Below are 22,601 nucleotides of genomic sequence, written 5' to 3' on the forward strand. Positions count from 1 at the left end.
GAGATCATGACCTGAGCTGAAGTTGGACGCCTGACCGACTGAGCCACCCAGGTGCCCCAAGTAATCCATTTTAAAGTCCCTAGAAAGTAATTGTTTTCTAATATATGGGTTAAGGCAGATTAGATTTATTTGAAGAACTTATATGTCTTTGTACATCTAAAATCTTGTATATTTAAATATATTTGTATACCGACTTATTTTACATTTTGGTTATATTAATAGAGTTTTAGGCAGTAATATATTAGAAAGTTGCACATCCTATTTTACCTCTAATATGGGTTAATTTATTATTTAAAAATAGTATCTATAGTAGAGAAACACAGCAAACATTTCTACAGGTAATAATTGTTAACTTCACTAATATGTAATGTATATACCATGTAGCCCCTATACAAATGTAATCAGGGCATTTAATCTTTGTTTTACTTTTTCCAAAAATCTAAAATTCTAGTATAAAAACATGAAAAAAATAGCCCTAGTTATGATGACGTTTATACCTGGTCTACAAACCTCAAGATTGTAAAGATTATGAAAAACAAGAAAAGAAGGGGAAAACATCACTGGCCAGAGGAGGCTAGGGTCACATGACAATGAAATGCAGTGTGATATCTTGGGTGGGATCCTGAAACAGAAAGAAGACACTAACAGAAAACAGGTGAAATCCAAATAAAATCTGGAGCCTAATAGTTCAAACTAATATACTGTTAGAAGATGGGGGCAAGATGGTATTATCTTCCAGACTGAGGAGGCACTTAGAGACTGATAAATGAAGCAAGCCACTCAAAACAATTTACATAGAGTTTTATTCAGGGTAATCTACTGATGGGGGTAGACACTACACAGCTATTCTCCTCAAAGTTGGCACCTTGATCCACAGAATTCATAGAGTGAAGGGATCATTGTGATGAGGTCAAAGGGTATTTATCTAAACTGGTGCCTTCTGTGCTCCAGAAGAGAGGTCAGAACAAGCCTTCCCACATTCTGGCCAGGGCATATATTAACTCCCAAGGGGCCTGGAACACAAGGGCCCAAAGGAGGTCTTCGTGAACAAAATGAAGGGCCAGAGATGCAGTCCTTTTTATCAGCACTCCTACTACATACATCAATGTCAGTTCCTTAGTTTTAACAAATATACTATGATAACGTAAGGTGTTAACAACGTGAGTGACATGGTGATAGGTATTCAAAAGAATCTCTATATTAACTTTGTAACTTTTGTTATTTCAAAATATAAGTTTAACTAAAAAGACTTACAGGTTCTTGTATATATGTAGGTGGTGGTTATGTATATATGTACTTACTGCCGACTTCAGGTGCATTTGTTGAATGTACCCCACATTATCATCATTCATACTTGTGTCTTTCATAAAATAATTCTCTATATTACATAATAACAGTTCAGTTTTGTAGGTGCTTATATTAATTACCGATTATGACCATTCCATTTCTTCTCTCTTTATTAGATTGATTACAAAAATGTTCCTAACTTCTGAGCCCACTCTGTATCTCCATTTTTAACAATGTTACTTTGCCACTGCTCACAAGATGAGATGGAGTTTATATCCTCATTCCTAAATTTTGCATTGGCCTTATGATTTACTTGTGCCTGTAGCATGTAGTAGAAGTGTTGTACCACTTCCAAACACATACTTCAAAAAACTTGGCATGCCTTTTCTTACTCTCTTGGAAACCTGCTGCTGCCATGTGAAAAGGTTTTGGCTAACCTGCTGGATCCTGAAAAACACATTGTGTGTTTTCTCCTGTTAACGCATCAGACAGACAGCCGACTGCCAGTTGTGTGTCAGAGGTGTTCCTGGCATAGACACTCTCCAGCCACACATACAGCTAACTACTGGAATATAAGGAGTGCAATTGAGATCAGCCAAGCCTGACCCAGATCAGTAGTACTTACTCGAGTGATTCATAGACTTATAAAAATTAAAAAAATAGTTCTTGATTTGTGATACTATAGAATAGGTAACTGAAACACCTTCTTTATATAATATATATGTGTATATATATATACATACATATATACGTGTGTGTGTGTATGTGTGTGTAATATTTATTTTTTCTTTATACTTTATGGACTTTTTTGGTATATTATTTTTATGTAATGCAGAGAATTCACTTCTATCCTAGTCTGGCAAGTAATTTTTTAAATGGTTTAGATTCATCACCTTTATCTATTGAAAAAAATCAAAGTTTTCTCCCATTAATTTATTGGTGTTTTGATTTATATTTACAGATATTTTGACGATAAGCCAACTTTGCATTCTTGAAATATAAAGCAGAGGTAATTTTGGCCATTAAAAAATACATTGTGTTTCAATTACATAATACTTTACTCAAGATTTGTTTTTCATCATAATTTATAAGTGAAATAAGACATGCATAAAATGAGCTGGAAATTATTTATCTGTTCTAATTATTTTTATAATACATTTTTAATGTTTATTTAATTATTTTGAGAGAGAGAAAGAAAAAGAGAGAAGTGGAGAAGGGGCAGAGAGAGAGGGAGAGAAAGAAAATCTCAGGCACTGCACTGTCAGCACAGAGCCCAATGTGGGGCTCGATCTCCCAAACTGTGAGGTCATCACCTGAGCCGAAATCAAGTCAGAGACTTAATGGACTGAGCTACCTAGGTGCCCTAATCATTTTTAAGTAGATCTAAGAAGTGAAATCCTTCTTTGCAGTCAGGTAGGAGTTAACTACAACACCTTGAAAATAGCTTTGATTTAGGAAAACTATTTTATATCAATAGTGTGGTCAAAAGTTCCTTTTAGACTGGGATAGTGGTAGTTTATATGGGTAAACTGGCATACATTTCTGTTGATATTTATGTTGATACAATGTTTACATATAAACATTGTATAAGTTAATAAGGAAGAATCTATTCAATTTCTGCCCAGTGTGTATACTCTGGAAAATTTTGAACCCACGGTTTTTCAAAGCCAGCTTCTCAATAGATTGTTTCCTTTGAGGGTTGTACACGCAAGTTGTGCCATGAAGGTGTTTGGAAGGAGATCCAGATAGCAGAGATTAATAGATTTCTCTTTTCAATAGAATTTTATTTATTTATTTATTTATTTATTTATTTATTTATTTACGTAATCTCTGTACCCAATGTGGGGCTCAAATTCCTGACGCAAGATCAAGAGTCACATACTCTACTGACTGAGACAGCCAGGTACCCCTAGACTTTCTTTTTTAGAATTGTTTCTGCTCAAGATACAGAGTAGAGACATTTTTGTCTTTCGTTCTTTTTTTCTTTTGAATTACTATTTTATTTTAGGGGATCAGTTTAATAATTAAATGAGTATTTACTAGTTGGAATTATTGACCATTGTATTTTATCTTATTCATAATAGATTTTATTACAAAACTTTCTTGGTAAATAATCTAAATAATCTAATAATTTGTTATTTAGATAATAATCAGATTTCAATAATAATCTCAAATCCAATATTATTAAGTTCTAAATAATAATCACACTAATAAATACTCTGATTATATGTTTACATAATGCCCTTACAACGCTAATTAGTGATCCCAGTTATACTATAAAGGGTAGATAACCGCAAAATAAACTTTAATATGCATATTTATAACTACATAGTTTAATTTGGCATCCAGGGAAATATATATATTTTTGCAATATTCACTTGAGCATTTGTATTTCTATTATTATAGATTTTATATTATAATGTATTTTATAATTACATAATGATTGCATAGATTGAATTCAATAGATATTTATAATCATTTTTACTATATGCTATTTACATATTTATTTATTTATATGATTTATATTATTTATTTATTTTAACGTTTATTCATTTTTGAGAGACAGAGACAGAGAAAGTGCAAGCAGGGGAGGAACAGAGAGAAAGGGAGACACAGAATCTTAAGCGGGCTCCAGGCTCTGAGCTGTCTACACAGAGCCTGATGCAGGGCTGGAACCCACAAATTGTGAGATCATGACCTGAGCCAAAGTTGGACGCTTAACTGACTGAGCCACCCAGGTGCCGCTATTTACATTTTTATTTGATAGCTAGTTGACTGTTGCTCTGCTGCAAAGATTTAGAAATTGGCTAAAGTTATAGAAACAGAAAATATACAAGTAAAGAACAATTCCAAATGGCTGACAACTAATTTTAGAATTGAAAAAAATCTATGAATTTCATTCTGAAAATTTGACTTGTTCAATGACATAGAGCCACAAATTGGAAAGAAAAACAGAGGTGTAAGTTTCAAAGTCTTTCAATTTTCTGGCATTTGCCCTTGAAGTAAAAATTTCTTGCACTTAAAAAATGTATATAAATCCCTGCTACTCTACTCAAATCAGTTCTACTAAGGGACTCAAGAAATAAAAAAAGTTTGAGTAACTGAAACATGTATAATATTAAAAAAAATAAATTATAAAAGTATTTGAGGTGATGAGCATGTTTTATGTGTGGATTTGGATGGTATAATCCATTAATAATTTAATGCATATTTTCTTCTCAGTGATTTATATGTATTAAAGGTCATATTAACTTGAAAGATTTTCATAAATATTATTTAAAAAAAACTATTTTTTTCAACGTTTTTTATTTATTTTTGGGACAGAGAGAGACAGAGCATGAATGGGGGAGGGGCAGAGAGAGAGGGAGACACAGAATCAGAAACAGGCTCCAGGCTCTGAGCCATCAGCCCAGAGCCTGACGCGGGGCTCGAAGTCACAGACAGCGAGATCGTGACCTGGCTGAAGTCGGACGCTTAACCGACTGCGCCACCCAGGCGCCCCTAAATATTATTATTTTTAATAATGGATAGTTGTTTTAAAAATATACTTTAAATTGACTAAATCTACTTTTACATATTTAAGTCTTTAAATGTACACAGAGTTCATTAGTAAAAATGATCATTTCAGTAATGTGATCACTTATATTATGTTCAGGGAATAATCATTTTTCAAAAAATTAGTTTTTTTTTTTTCTGAGATCTTGGCACATAGGGTAGATAGTTCATTTGAAGTTGGAATAGAGAAATACATAAATGTTCATACAGCTGGCTATATCATCTGTATATGTATGCTACATTCATGCTTCATGAATTCATGAAGAAAAATGAATTATTTGAACAGGTGGGTAAAGTTCAAAGGGGTATTGTGGTTTTCACATATAATCAGTGTTGTCCAGTCCTGCTTGTGACAATTCAAAGTTAAAATTGACCCCCCCAAAAAAACGCACATATATTAGAAAAATTTCAAGAAAAAAGAAGTATTCAATAGGTAATATGGAATCTATAATGATTACATAGATTTAACTTTATACAAATAGCATATTATTACTATTTGTCCTGGCTTCTCTCCACCTCTAAAGCAGTATGCACTTGGTTGTTACATTTAATTATTTATCCCTGCAAATTACAAGAGTACATTTTATCTCAAAATCTGGATACCCTGTTATAATTCTACTTCCTCCTCATTCTTATTTTTCTCTTTATCTAAAAAGCCTAACATTAACCCACCAATGTTATTTATATTATTCTCTGGAAGTCAAAGAAAAGATCTCTGTACTGCTATGTTCATGGCTGTATTATTCACAATATCCAAGGTATAGAAACAACCTAAGTGTTCATCGATGGAGAGGTAGGTAAAAAAATTGTGGTATATAGGAAATGCAATAATATTCAGCCTTTAAAAGAAATCCTGTGGTTTGCAACAACATAGATGAACTGGAAGGCTTTATGCTAAATGAAATAAGCCAGATAAAGAAAAATACAGCATGGTACCACTTACATGTGGCATCTGGGAAAAAAAAAAAAAAAGTCAACTTCATAGAAAAGAGAGTAGAATTGTGGTTGCTGGTTGCTCTGGAGTAGAGGGAATGGAGAGATTTGATCAAAGGATATAAACTTTCAATTATAAAAGGAGCAAAATCTGAGGATTTAATCTATAACAATGTGACTACCTTTGATGACACTGTATTGTATTATTGAAATTTCCTAAGAGAGAAGACCTTAAAGTGTTTTCAGACATGCAAAAGAGGTAAATATGTAAGGTGATTGATGTGTCCATACTCAATGATGAGAATCCTTTTACAATGTATAGGTATATCAAATTGTACAATTTAAATATCTTGTAATTTTATTTATTGAGTATACCTAATAAAGCTGAAAAAATACTTATTCTGGAAAAAAGCTAGGGAGCTACGTATATAAATATTTTCATATATACTCAATTTAACATATATTTTTATAAGGTGAAATTGTCAAAAATTTAATATCATATGTCTCCCTGAAGAATGAAGATTTTCATACTTAGAAATACAGCCAAGGGGCGCCTGGGTGGCGCAGTCGGTTAAGCGTCCGACTTCAGCCAGGTCACGATCTCGCGGTCCGTGAGTTCGAGCCCCGCGTCGGGCTCTGGGCTGATGGCTCAGAGCCTGGGGCCTGTTTCAGATTCTGTGTCTCCCTCTCTCTCTGCCCCTCCCCCGTTCATGCTCTGTCTCTCTCTGTCCCAAAAATAAAAAAAAAAAAAAAAAAAAAAAAAGAAATACAGCCAAAAATGTTAAGATGCAGTCCAAATACATGAAGTAGATAGAATATATTAATTAAGCTAATCGTTCTAATTCTAATTCTTTTACCTTGAGTAACCCATTAATCTTTCTTTCCACAGTTTATATACTGGTGAAATTAAAATGGGTTGTAACTATATATATGTAACTTTTGAAACCATATGGCAAAGTGTCTTCGGGTACAACTCCAGGCAACTAACCAATTCCAGGGTTCTCATTCCTAGACAATTTTTAAACTGAACATTTATGAATGTACCCATCTACTATATTATTTTCTGTAATAAAGCTTCTTTTGCAAAAAGGTGTGTATATATTTTTAAAAGTGAGAGAACCAGTATAAAAGAGCATATGTTATTTCCAGTCTTTTAAACACTGCAATTTACATTTTCCAAAATATTACATTCTTATACATTTTTTGGTTATGCTTAGTCTCTTATTTCGCAATCATTTAGAAAGTGGCTGATAATAAAAAACATGGCAGGGGCGCCTGGGTAGCTCAGTTGGTTAAGCGTCGACTTCAGCTCAGGTCATGATCTCAGGGTCTGTGAGTTCGAGCCCCATGTTGGGCTCTGGACTGACAGCTCAGAGCCTGCAGCCTGCTTCAGATTCTCAGTCTCCCTGTCTCTCTGCCCCTGCCCACCTCACTGTCTCTCTCTGTCTCTGAAAAATGAATAAACCCTAAAAAATTGAAACAAACAAACAAACATGGCAGGGGTGTCTGGGTGGCTCAGTCTGTTAAGCCTCTGACTCTTGATTTCAGCTCAGGTCATGATCTCACGGTTTGTGAGTTCAAGCCCCATGTGGGGCTCTGTGTTGACCTCCTGGAGCATACCTCAGATCCTCTGTCTCCCTCTCTCTCTGCCTCTCCCCCACTTATTTTCTCTCAAAAATAGAGACACAACTTTTTTTTTTTTTTTTTTTTTTTTTTAAGGAAAAAGACTCATGACAATAAAAGCAATTTAAAAAAGTATAACCACCAAGATATTGTGGTAGCCCGGTAGTAACTACTTTTTTTTTTTTTCTACAGAGTCCTTAAAGGTGTTATACTTGCCCTCTCTCCTCTTTCAAAATATAAGGATGTGGTCTATACACAGACCATCAAGTCCTCTGGCATGAGACTTTACATTTTGAGAAATTCACACAAAGGTTCAAAATTGATTAAAGACCATTCCCAGAAGTGAGAGAGTGGGCATGGCCCAGGGCGACAGATCTGTAGATCACATTCCACAGTGACATTCCCAGAGACAAAGGCAGTGTTCGTAGTGACTTTGCCAGTGGCAATATCCTAAGCACAACATTCCATCCCCTAGATCTCAACTCTCCCAATCTTTGTTTCCTACCTGAATTCAGTTCTCCATTCATCCCTTAGATTCTAGAAACTATCAGTTAGCCTGCTTTAGAACTCCCTTTATTTTCCTAAGTGAATTGCATTGGCTTCTAATGTTTGAATATAAAAATTCTGACTCAGTATGTTGTCCATGTATTCCCCTCCTAAAAACCCCATTCATTAGTTCTCAAAAATACTTGATAAAACAACCACAGCAAGAAACTCCTTTACCCTCTTGATATTCGTTTATACTGAGACTAAAAAAAATCATCTCACTGTTTTCAAAATATACTATTTTGATCTTTAAAGATGGAAAAAAAATACTGCATCATGTATAAACCATTATTAGGGGGCCTTTTTAATGAATGTGACACAAGTTAGTCAAATATCTAAGAGATTTCATAATGAAAAGACTCAGGTCTTCAGTATTTGAGAAGTTGTTTGTTTTTGCTGTTACAGAAAAGGCCCCTAAGGATAATTCCCCTAAAACAAATAGGTATTAAGTTTAAGGACATGACTAGTCAACGTGACAGTATTCTCTGTGCTTAGATATTCACCATTAGTGTTTTATTCCTATGGCTCTGTTAAAAAAAAAATGACTAACATTCTGTTTTGGTAAAATCACTAAGGTTTATCAAATAAATCAAACAAAAGGAGACATTTAATTAATGTACAATGTGTATATGTCCTACATTTTTAAAGCCATGTATCAGATGAGAAGGATTTTATGAAATATTTAAATAAAATAAAAACTGAAAAAAATCACTGCTTATTATGAAATATTCAGTGTCTCCCATGAAGGCTCTCATTATGTCAGACTTTCTCATTGTCAAAATATATTTTTTATTTTATTGTTTTATGTTTTTATTTTTAGAAATTTTAAGAGTAACTTATATAGAGAAATTTTAAAAATAAGTTTTTGAAAAGAATGCTTTTTGATTTTTGGTGAATATTTTGATATTAATATATTTTTAATGTTTATTTATTTTGAAAGGGAGAGAGAGAGAGAGTGTATGTGCGTGTGCGTGTGCGTGTGTGTGTGTGTGTGTGTGTGTGTGTGTGAAAGCAGGGAAGGGACAGAGTGAGAGGGAGAGAGAGAATCCTAAGCTGGCTCCACCCTGTCAGCGTAAAGCCCAACATGGGACTTGATCTCAAGAATCCATAAGATCATGACCTCAGTCAAAATCAAGAGTTGGACCCTTAACCAGCTGAGCCACCCAGGTGCTCCAATACTAGTATTTTAATGAAGATGAGATCTCTTGTGACTATTAGGGTATTGATCCATTTATACAAAGCAACTAATGTGAACATTATATCCGTATATACATAAGAAACATTAAAAATAAATTACAACAATCACTTATATCAATAAAAGCTTTTTTACAAGTACTTGAAGTGTGTGTTGCATTCATCTATAAAGTAAATATAAATAAAAATTCAGAGAGACAAGTGCATAAGGCAAAACAATTTTTGTCTCTGAGGCCTCATCCTAAACCAAGAGCATGGTTATATCCTTGGATACTGCTTCCTGACACTGAGAATATGCTTATGGTATTCCATTTGACAATTAAGAATAAAATATGGGCTTATTAGATGGTCTAAACGGATGAGAGATAAATTGAACAAACTATATTTGATTTTAATACTTTTTTTCTAAATTTAAACACAGTTAATGAATTAACTCTATTGACTATAAATTATATCTTGGTTTTGGCATATTGATTATATTCTAACAAAATTCCACTTAAGTGGTTTTATAAGTCTTCTTAACGTGCATATTGAAACACTAGAATTTCCAATGAATAGTATAAATTTTCAGCCTTGCAATATAGCTTCTTAACCAGAAAAAACAGTAACTAGTTTTACTGATCAGTGTGTTCCAGAAAGTGTAATACACAACATAAAACATATTTATAGAATTATATTTTCCTTATGGATTTAATTTCTCACAATGATTTAAAAAAATCAAGTTTCCCATGATAAAATATGTGTGCAAACATGCAATCATAACACATGCATTAGCCACAGTATCCATCTGTGAGCGCTCTGGCTTTTGTACTATTTAGGAGGTGATGATAAAATTATTCCCTTAGTTTTTTATGTTTTTTTTTAATGTTTATTTACTTTTGACAGAAAGAGAAACAGAGCATGAGTGGGGGAGGGGCAGAGAGAGAGAGGGAGACACAGGATCTGAAGCTGTCAGACTTCGAGCTGTCAGCACAGATCCCAAAGTGGGGTTCGAACTCACAATGCGAGATCATGACCTGAGCCGAAGTCAGACGCTCAACTGACTGAGCCACCCAGGCACCTCCCCCCCCATTAGGTTTTAATATGAAGAAAAGTTATCCAAAGACCTGTTAAGTTACAAAAGTGTATATATTTTAAATACCATGTAATAAAAGTGAGCAGAGAGCTCAAGATGTTTTTAATATTTGTTATTTGGATAATTTAAGGAAAAATACTGTATTTTTCCTTAGGAGTACATTCATAGATCATCACTAAATGAAATTTGGTTTTACTGTTACTTATTTCTTCTTTCATCTGTTCACTCCTTTTTCTTGAAATTTCTCCAGACACGAGTGTTCTCATCTAGTACCATGATTGTTTGATTCATTTTCTTTAATAATGTCTTTTTTTTCCTTCAAGCCTAAAATTGTTTTGTTGATAATGTAAAAAAAAAATTGTTTTGATATGAACTGAGATGAAATGTCTTACAGACTATGACTAGAAGTTATTCTTCCTAAATATTTTCAAAAGATTTTTAAATTTTATTTTGCTAGTAAGATTTTTAGTCCCTAGTCCTGGAACATATATTTCAATTTTTATTGGCTTTACTTTCAGCCAAAAGAGAATGGAAAACCTGAGAGTAGTTACAAATTATTCATTACACAGAGGTGGCAGATGAGCAATTATAAACACAACTTCTATTGAGAAACAGCCACAAACCTTCTTTTACTTGCATGTCAGTAAGAGTATATTCATATATAATTAATACAAACTTGTTTTGGTAGTGTAATTTTCCAGTTTATGTGTGAAGAATTTGGAGTTGGTTAGAAGACTTATTTCATCATTTCCACCAAGTTGCTGAATTTCTTTCTTTTTTTCTTTTTTCTTTATTTTAGAGAGAGAGACAGTGTGTGAGCAGGGGAGAAGAACAAAGGGAAAGAGAGAGAGAATCTCAAGGAGGCTCCACACTCAGTGCAGAGCCTGACAGGGAGCTTGATCTTATGACCATGAGTCTAAATCATGAGTCAGATGCTTAAGTGACTGAGCCACCCAGGTGCCCCGGATTGCTGAATTTGTTTATGCCAAACTTTTCTTATTGTTAAAGTGGAGAAAATAGGATTTATTTACTTATGTGTGTTGTGGTAAGGTTATTCAATATCATTCTATTACTTTAGAACAGTTTATTCAATGGTTTGTTTCCAATCTGTGTTGATGAGTAATGAGAACTATTTAGTCATATCTAACATTTATTTAAAAACTATAGTAAATTCTGGTAGATAACTGTATGGGTAGGATGTAAGAGGGGAGACATATTTATTATCTAACAATAAAATTTAGTTTAAAATGACTGTCTTCTATAGACATGACCTTAATTTACCTGACGTTTTATTAGGATCAAATTAACATCCATCATTTAAATGCCTGTAATTATCTATTATCTGTCTTTGAAATTTAACATTTGTTAAACTGCTCCTATGAAACGGCACTTTGAAAAAAAAAAAGCAAGCAATAAATGTGCAACCCTGAAATAGCAGGTTTATAAATGCATAGTGACAGGGTTTATTAATCACCGCAATGAAATTAACAGTGCATAGTTAAGATGAAATCATTCTGTTCATGGGCTAGAAGAATATCACAGAGACCTTTAAATGTATTAATGTGATTTAATATAATTCCAGTTTTAAACTTTAAAAATAATTATGAGGTTCAGTAAATTTCACCCTAAGCCAAAAATATATTTGAAATATGGGGTTTACTTTTTTTTCTAAAAAATTAAATGTCTGAAAAACTTCAGTATGAACATCTCAAAATCAACTATGGTTTTCAGGAACAAACAAGTGGCATACATGAAGATTTCAGAATAGTTAGAGATGTTGGATTTTTCCTTCCCCATGATTTTAAAACAAATTACCTAAGAGGGAGTTTTGATTGCAGAAAATTTTTGGAAGTATAAGTTTTATACAAACAAGATACCATAATAGGTTTAATTTTCAGGGGCTACAAGTATAGCAGTGATTATTACTATCTATTCTATGTCACTACTCTAGAGTCACTGAGTAGGAAAGCAGTTTTCAAAGTAAGTATATATTGCAGTGCATTCCAAACCTTTAAAACTTACCTCATTAACATTAGTAAGTTTATTTAACCCTCCAAACGAGCTTAAATGCACCTCTAACATTTAGGTGTACAATTTATGCCAGGTTTCTTAAAAAGAGAGTCCTATGCTCTGTATTTTGTTTTCTTTCTTACAAGTTGTAAAGAATTTCGATGTGGATAAACTGTTTAATGGCTTCTCTTTCTTTCCCAAACATTAAAATAAAATTCTTCTAGAAGAAGATTTGTTTCTTTTTTTTAATGTTTATTTATTTATTTTGAGAGAGTGAGCACGCAAGGGAGGGGCAGAGAGAGAGGGAGAGAGAGAACACAAGCAGGCTCCCCATTGTCAGCACAGAGCCTGACGCGACATCTCTATCTCAGGAACCTTGAGATCACGACCCGGGGCCAAAATCCAGAGTCAGATGCTTACCCAAGCCACACAGGTGCGCCACGATTTGTTTCTTAAAGTAGTTCTATACATGCTCTTTCAACCTTCTCTCCTCCAATATTTCTTTTGTTTTCAAAAAAAAAATGGCATAAAATTCTTTTATAAAAAATATAAAATAAACAAAGTTAAATTACTTTCAGAAGAGTATATATTCTATACTGATTTTGGTATTTATTTATGTGTATGATATAAAATAAACAATAATTCCTAATGATATTTCCCACTTGAATCCAGTACATAGAGTTCATTATACTCCGCCCCTCTTATTTATAAACTCTTCTTTTGAAAGTAGGAAATATGACTGTCATTATCCACAATTCACTCATTTATTTGTTCAACCCTAGTATACATATAAAGTAGTTTCATGATTGTTAATCCAGATTCCTATGAGAAACACAAATTATCAACTAAGTCACAGTCTTTATATTCCTTCTTTTTTCCTTGCCCCTTCCTGCCTGCCTTCCTTCCTTACTTCCTCCTTCCTTCCTTCTTTCTTTCTTCCTTACCCCCTTCCTCCCTCCTTTCCTCCCTTCCTTCCTACCTCCCTCTCCCCATTTCTTTCTTGTCTTCTTTCACTTTACAGAGTTGGGACAGAAGGATGTTCTCTGATGTTCATAACCTGAGTTTCAGGGATGGCCTTCATTAGTACTCATCCTGAGGTAATATGGGTATAGCATGTATTCTTGCCCCAAAAAAGAGAGTAGAACATTTTCCCTGTTTCCAGCTGCAATAACTTCAGGTGGTATTTTGATCACTTGTCATCTGAAGATCAAGGCTTTTGTTCTTCAGGGGAGATAGGGAGATGTGCAATTGTGAGCTTTGATAGTGACTTCTCCTCCTCTCTAACCTGCAGTAACTTCTACCAGTGCTCAAAAACTGTAGATATTAATGAACTTCTCCCTGAAATTTCAGCTGAGTGTGGGTGACATTTTGGTGGTGGCAGCTGTTCCATTTCCAGCCAGTATCTTAGGGGAGGCTTTGTAAGGATTCTCCCTGATCTTCCCTGTGAGTTGCTAAAGAAAAAAATTTCAATGGATATTTGTTAGAAACAGCAAAGTAAACTTGATTCAATGCTATTTTAATAGGAGAAAAAGATAAACTCAACCTCACTGAAACAAAAGCAGATTTTAAATGTTGATTTGAACTAGAGAAAAAGTACTGAAGAACATTAGGAGGAAGGATGGTCAAGGTGATTAGGTTATTGGTGTTTGCTAATCATTGCTATCAGAGTTAGGTAACTAGGCTACCATAAAGAGTGAAGGAGGTCGGGGGTGGGGGCGGCGCTCCTGAGTGGCTCAGTGGGTTCAGCATCCAACTTCAGCTCAGGTCATGATCTCATGGTTTGTGAGTTTGAGCTCTGCATGGAGCCCCCTCCCCCCTCCTGCACTGAGCTCCACATTGCGCTTGGGATTCTGTCTCTCTTCCTCTCTCTCTGCACCCCCCCCCACTAGTGCACATGCATGAGTGTTTGTAGGCATGCTGTCTCTCTCTTTCTTTCCCTCTCTCTCCCTCTCAAAATAAATTTTAAAAAGCTAGAAAAAAAAAAGGAGTGAAAAGGGCACTATTATTATTGTCATTGTTATTATTTTAATGATTATATTTCAATGATACGGCTCCCAGTTACTTGAGAAACACATTCCTGGGTTGTGGAAAATCTTGAAGGACAGAAAAAAAAATTATACCTGCAAATTTTCTAAAGTAAATGTTCTAAGGAAAGGGAGTTCAGGATCCTGTAGTCATGAAAAAGCCTGTCCAAAATCTTCATCAGAATGCATGACTTCCTGGATGAAAAACCTGTAAGAGGGCCATGCATATGCCTGCAACCCTCTGCGGCTGCCTTCTCCCACACTATTTCATACTTGGCCTTTAGCAAATCATTGAAGTGTCTAGTTTATTATTATTTTAGAGCATATGTATCTCCTTCTATATTTTGATTTAGTTGTTTATCACATAAGATCAGCTCTTAGATGGGTTCAAGAGCCTTAAATCTGCAGCTGTCCAGCCTATGGTCCTAGTTGTAAGGGCAGGAAAGATGCTCTTTCTGGTTCTCTACATGTCTGAGGTAGAACTGCAAGCATAATAGGTTATGCTTCTAACTCCAACATTTGAATAGACTAAGTTGAAACTATTGAGTCTCCCTATTATATAAGAAGACTCTGTAATGAGTGTTTAGACATATTTGTTAATTTGATTTATTTATATACTAGAACATCAGTTTTAATAGACTTTGTAAAAAAAAAACTAGGCACGTGAACCTCATCATATAAATATAAATGTGCATACTAAGAGAGAAGTTGTAAGTGCTTTCTTCAGCATCATACATCTAATTTACGACTCCAGCTTCTTGCTCCCAAGTGCAAGATTCTTTCCTCTACATCATCCACTCACTTATATTAATAAATCCACTTTTTTCAAAATGTGTTTCTCTATCCTGTTTATTATTTTGAGGCTTGCATTCATTCAATAAAGTGATGGAAAAGCACATTGAGTTAGTAGTAAACATAGATAACTATGTCGGTAGAATAACAATACATCATTTAATATGGAAACCATTTTTCAGTCTTTTCATCCCTAAGGAATATTGACTCTCTTTTGTATCTAGTTAAAAGCCGAGTTGTTTCTGATCTTTGGAGTTTCTTTTTCAAATTATGGACTAAAATTATTTGCCATGCTAATCATCTTTAAATATTTTTTTAAATTTTTTCAACTTATTTATTCTTGAGAGAGAGACAGAGAGAGAGAGAGAGAAAGCAAGGGAGGGGCAGACAGAGAGGGAAAGAGAATCCCAAGCAGGTTCCACACTGTGATTGCAGAGCCCAATGTGGGGCTTGAACTCATAAACTGTGAGGTCATGCCCTGAGCTGAAACCAAGAGTTGTGATGCTTTACCCAACTCTTGGTTTCAGCTCAGGACATGATCTCACAGTTTTGAGGCTTTGAGTCACCCAGATGTCCCAAAATATTTAAATACTAAAGGTATTTTTTTTCTAAAATTTTGCCTTTGTTATTTTTCCCATTATAAATACATATTTGTATATTTATAAATACTCTGTCAAAATAGTCAAGCAATTTTCAATCTACCTCTGTAAGCTACAAAGAAGATGCAAAATAAAAAGTAAAATTGATAAAGACAGACATGCAAGAAAGCAGTATTTTTGTTTTAGTTATACATGACTTGAGCTAAAGAAGTATGTGTGACTCATTAATGAATCTGACATCTGATTTTATACCTAGTCCAAGCTGAATATTTTACTGAAAACTCTAGTGATCTATAATACATAATACACTAATATGTTCAAAATATCTTTATGCAATTAGTATGAAGTTTCAGGTTATAATACTCAGATAGTGTAAAAAGGAGAAACATCTAGTGCCATTGTTACAAGGAGGGCATGGAAGAGAACTGTTTTATTACTTTGCTATATTTTTCCAAGTTTGAGATATTTATGCAAAGTTGTATGAACTACTTTGCCAACAATACAGAATGTATTAATCCAGCATTTAGCAACTATGCTAGTCATTGAGAAAAATTAAATTCTGATAGTCACTATGATGAAAAAAAAATCTAGTAGTGAGGATGATATTTAAAAATCACAAATGTTCCTAAAATGAAAGAATGGACACAGTGCTATGTATTGTAAATGATAGAAAGAGTACACACTTCGGATTAAAATAGAAATATGCTTGTTTTATGACCTTGAAAAAAATTCTGAAACCATCTGAGATACATTTTTTTTGATCTGCAGAAAATGAGTAAATGCCTGACCTATTAAATTATTGTGAGACTTGAATTATATGATGTCATGATCATATCTGAAGTTTCATTCAAATTATTAGGGGGTTCTGTTTATACTTTGTTATTTAATCTCATAACTTCTACATGAGTGAAAACTCATTAAGGCTATTTTATGAAAAGTAAAGAAATAAAATTGCATTTGTACTTTTCCTATGACTGAGATTATGCTGAATACTGAACAAATGCAATATGATCATATTTATCATGGCTCATATCCTATTATAGGAGGAAAGGCATTTAAAAATTTACAAGGTTAATTATTTCATTACGATCGTGTCAGTTATCTGATGGAGAAGTAAAAGTGACATGAAAGCATCTAACAGGAACCTAATCTAGCCTAGTATGTCCAAAAAGACTTTTCATTTCCAACTTGATGTATGAGAGACAAACTGGAGTTAGACCATAACAAGAACGTCTATAGCAGTGATAACAATATGTGTATTTTGGGACAGGTATGCGGGCTGAGTTTCTTCCACAATCCAAAATTTGATCAGTTCACTTGGACATTGGTAAGCAATGGGGAGAAAATCTTAGGATGAGTTTGGAAAGTTAGTAAGAGGCCAGTTCATGTTAAGCTAATATAGGGACATAGACCTCTATTTTAAAGGCAAGAAGAACCCACAGAAAGATCCCCGGTGGAAAATGGCATGATCAGAATTGGATTGTAGAGAGTTAATTCCTACATGAATTATGGCAACAGGAATATGTTTTGGGTGAGCGGCAGCAGTAACGGTTCTGAGTGCTCAGTCACCATTACCCCAAAGGCAGCAGTGTAGACAACTGTCTCTAGAGGCTTCTTCCCATTCAATGATTTGCTCTGACAAAAAAAGGAGATAATTTCATACTTTATTTATATCCACTGAAACCACATTCATGTGAAAACGACCAGGCATGTGGCATGTTCAAAGCCTGACACAATTTCAGGTATATGGCTGTGTAAATTCTATATCATCTATAAATTTAACTTTTCCTGTATGATCTCAGCTACGTTTCCTGAAAGAAGACCCTTCAAGCTGATGAACAGCTTCTCTTTTTGTTGAAAACAGTTTTTTCTTCCATACAGCTCCCAAATAATCTCTTAAGCTTTAAAGCTTTGATAAACTGTAATATTCAATAAATTTTATTTTCCAACATGTAGACCATAGGAAATATATCTTATTTTTATTACTTATTCTTTTCAAATATTTATTTATTTATTTATTTATTTATTTATTTAGAGGGAGACGGAGCATGAGCAGAGAAGACACAGAGAGAGGGAGAGCGAGAATCCCAAGGAGGCTCCATGCTGTCAGCACAGAGCCCAGTGTGGCCTCCATCTCATGAACCATGAGATCATGACCTGAGCTGAAATCAAGAGACACTTTACCAACTGAGCCACCCAGACACCCCTGAAACATTTTATTTTTTTAATAAGTTTTATTTTACATATTTCTTTTTTCTTTTTTTTTTAAATTTACATCCACATTGTTAGCATATAGTGCAACAATGATTTCAGGAGTAGATTCCTCAGTGCCCCTTACCCATTTAGCCCATCCCCTCTCCCACAACCCCTGCAGTAACCCTCTGTTTGTTCTCCATATTTATGAGTCTCTTCTGTTTTGTCCCCCTCCTTGTTTTATATTATTTTGTTGCCTTTCCCTTATGTTTATCTGTTTTGTCTCTTAAAGTCCTCATATGAGTGAAGTCATACGATATTTGTCTTTCTCTGACTGACTAATTTCCCTCAGCATAATACCCTCCAGTTCCATCCATGTAGTTGCAACTGGCAAGATTTTATTCTTTTTAATTGCTGAGTAATACTCCATTGTGTGTGTGTGTGTGTATATATATATATATATATATATACACACACACCACATCTTCTTTATCCATTCATCCACTGATGGACATTTGGGCTCTTTCCATACTTTGGCTACTGTCGATAGTGCTGCTATAAACAGCATGCCCATGTTTGTAGCATCTTATTTTTAACAGTATATATGCCATACACAAAATATTCCCCAGCATTGCTGACAATATAGAGAGGCTCTCACAGGGTACATTTTCCATATGCATTATTATCTAACTTTTTTTTTATGTTTTAACACAATGCATACCCTTCCTAATTGCATCCATCAAATTTTTTCATAGAGAGACTGTAAGTGTCTTAGAAAGTGGGAGCTAAGTAGATGTTAGCCTAAACAGTTAGTAATGGTTTATTAATTCCTTTGAAAACTTTTTTAATGTGCATCTCTAAGTGTTCAGAAAGATATGATACTTGAGATGGCATCTGAAAAAATACACATTTTATTGATATATTAACGATGGTTTTTTACCAAGCAAAGAGAGTGTAAGAAGACAATGATATAAAAGAAATTCAAGTTAATAAATGTTAATTATCCAAATCTGTAAAGAAGCAATGCTATCAGGACTTACTAGTAAACACGAGAAGACTGATTAATATCACAGAATTGCAATTAATTATACTGAAGGGCAGAAAACTCTGAAATAGTTCCTATTTTTCTTTTCTTATCAACCAACCAACTACAAACAGGTATTAATTAACAAGTTGTATTTATACATAGTGGCCTTCCTTTGTCCGGCACATTAATTTCTTTGGGAAACTTCCCAGGCATTTGAATTTTTATTGCTCTAATAAAAGCAATAAAGAACTAAAAGAAATTTTTTAAAAAATTTGAAATATTAATGGCATTGAATACACTGTTCCTAAGACTGTTCAGACCTACCCAGTTTTATGAATGCAAAGTAAATTGTCTTTCATTGTTTTCTTCTCAAGCATCTATTCAAAGCAAAAAGAATAAATATGAATGGAAAGCAACCCAACTTTGATGACAGTGATATCTGTAATTCCTAACAGCATTCAATGACGATGGCATGCCAAATTCCAAGAAGGGGGGCAAAGTATAGAGAGACAATTTAGAGAGCCTGTAGTTACAAATTTCAGACTAATTTCACACAATGCATTTTTTTTTAAATATGAACTTCAATTCAAGGGGGGAAAACCTAATAGTTGTTAGAGCAACATAAATAGACTTTTCAGACAAAAGATGGAGCTTCATTGACTCTTGTTTGTCATCACAAAACAGCAAGAGTCAGCTGAGAGAGAACACATACAAACATGCTATTTGCAGAATGCACTGGATCATTTAACTGGTTTAATTTATTGATATAATTGTCATTATTCACATAAATACGTTTATTTCTAATACTATTTCAGTTATTTATAGCATGACTTTTTCCATTTATTTTTTATGTTTTTCTCAATTCCTGACAGCTATTCATCTAATTTTCTACATTTGTGTCTCAATTTGTTTATTTAACAGTATCCTTAAAACTTGAGCATACTTTCAAGCCGATATCTATCTACTCAACAATGAATATTAAGAAATAAATATTTTAACTTACATTCCATTCATCTTCATTTGCCATATTGTTGCTGCCAAAACAGCCATTTCCAACATCTACATATATTATTCAGTTATTTTATTAATGATTATCCATTTATTTACCATTTATTTTCTCAATGATTTGTTTCCATTTTAACTTCTTTCTCTTAATCTATCCTTGCTATTTTTTTCAGGTGAGGAACTGTCAGCAAATATTCTTAGTTCCTCTGTCTTAAATTTTTCTCCCATACTATTGGAGATAGTTGAGCTAGATACAAAACTGATTTTATCTCATGTTTAAAATACACAATTCTATTGGTGTTGGATTTTTTGTTGTTATTAATGAAAAGCTTTTTCACTCTAATATTTTGTCCTTTGTAGGTAATCTTGTTTTTTTCTTTTCTCTCTCTTTGGTTACTTTTAAAATCTTGCTATCTCTTTGCCAGTAATGATTTCTATTTTCACTATTCATTTGTATGTGTGGTTTTATTTTCATGGATTTTTGTTGTTCTCATTGTTAAGTTTCAACAAGGATATTTATCCATTTAGGAAAATTTTAGTCATTATCTACTTAAATATTGTTTCTTCCCATTTTTCTTATTTTTTTTCCTGAATCTCTCAAACAACCTTTATTGGACTTTCTTATTTTATCATCATGCTCTATAATCTCACCATGAAAAGAAATTCTATTTATATCTCCATGGTGTATTCTGAATGATTTCCTCAAATATACTTCCAATGACATTTCAACATGGCTAATTAACACTTAGACTACTGGCCGAATAGTATTTTTAAGTTGGTTATGTGGCTATATCTATCTTAGGTTTTACTATTTCATATTGAAGCAAAATATGTTACCTGCTTTAAATGAACTGATGTAAAATGATTATAAAATTTCAAATCTTACCTTTTGTACCTTTGACTCTGTGCAGGTTAGAACGATTTCTTTTTGTCTGTATTTGTGTGTGAAATTAATTTTATATCAGATTGCTTTCTCTTTTTAATTTACTTTGCTACACATTGGTACACAATCAATTCTGAATTAAAATAGATTTAAAACACTTTTACAAAGATATTTTCTTTTCATTTTATTTATTTCTCTTTCTTTCTCTTATTTTCTCATTCTTTCTTTCTTCCAACTGCTATGTGTAGTTGAGGTTTTAACAACCTTGAACTGGCTGCTGAAATAATTACTCAGCCTGGGAATTCTTCATCTTTAGTTTAGTATATTTTTGGACTCCATGCCAATATTGATATATATTTGGTTAATTCTTAACAAGTTTTAATACATATGTGTGTGTGTGTGTGTGAGAGAGAGAGAGAGAGAGATAATTTTTTACCGGTCTATTGAATGTTATGACCAACTATTTTAGCTTTTAAAGACCTATGCTAATTAATCTATTTATTTATTTACTAATCTTCAGTTTCTTTGTCAACTACTACAAAGCTTCCAGAGCCTTGACTTTATACTCTAGTCTTAATCCTGACCGTTGAGCTTGCCCAGGGCTAAAGAAAATTCTCCTAACTTCCTATCTATCTCAAATTCCAATAGAATCTAAACCATCACACTACATTGGAACATGGCCTGCTGTTTCTTGATATACTGTCTTCTTCACCAAACCAATTTTGCAATGCATTTAATCATTACGTTAGTAATTGATGTGCTAGTATATTTATGGTTTTTACATATTGGTAATGAACATCATTTTGCTCAGACTCTCACTATTCCAAAATTGGAAACACTGCTGTATATTTTTACAATGTAATATTTTTTAAAAATCTAAATAACAGTAAATTAAACTTTGCAATACTGTGGGTTAAATTTGCTATATATGATATTACTTTTGTCTTTTACTTTTCTGTTCATAATTTTGAATTGAATTGGAAGTTTCTTTGTTAAAAAGTATTTAATACTTTCTACACAGTCTGGTTTAAAAGCTTATCAGTTTTCAGTTATAGCTGAGTCTATACTTAAAATTTGAATATTATGTTTAAGTGACAAAAAAAGAATGATTATTGAATTTTTTATCAGGGTGTAAGAATTAGTCAAGATTCCAAATATTTATCTTTTTTTGAAAATACGTATTATTTTTGAGAGACAAGACAGCATGTGTACATGATGGAGGAACAGAGAGAGAGGGACACAGAAGATTAGAAGCCGATATGGACTCCAATTCATGACTTGTGAGATCATGATCTGAGCTGAAGTCGGATGCTTAAAACAACTTACCTTAATTATAAATGCTACACTAAATCTTGCATATAAGTCTTCTTCTAAAAAATTAGGTTAATTTAGGAAATATTAAGATGATATTCATAGAAAATTGACACATGTATTTTATTATTATTATTTTTTTTTAGTTCTGCAAAACTATTAGTCCAGTTACAGAAAACTCAGAGGGAAATTGTCTATCATAAAATCCATGACAACCATGGCAAGTTTGTATTTCTTAAATGAAAATTAAAAAATTCTTGGGGCGCCTGGGTGGCGCAGTCGGTTAAGCGTCCGACTTCAGCCAGGTCACGATCTCGCGGTCTGTGAGTTCGAGCCCCGCGTCGGGCTCTGGGCTGATGGCTCAGAGCCTGGAGCCTGTTTCCGGTTCTGTGTCTCCCTCTCTCTCTGCCCCTCCCCCATTCGTGCTCTGTCTCTCTCTCTCTGTCCCAAAAATAAATAAACATTGAAAAAAAAAATTAAAAAAAAAAATTCTATCTCCATCAATATACTTTCTATCAATCTAGACAGCACGTGCAAAAAAGTC

The sequence above is a fragment of the Lynx canadensis genome, chromosome A1 (assembly GCF_007474595.2).
Source record: "Lynx canadensis isolate LIC74 chromosome A1, mLynCan4.pri.v2, whole genome shotgun sequence".
Classification (NCBI taxonomy): Eukaryota; Metazoa; Chordata; class Mammalia; order Carnivora; family Felidae; genus Lynx; species Lynx canadensis.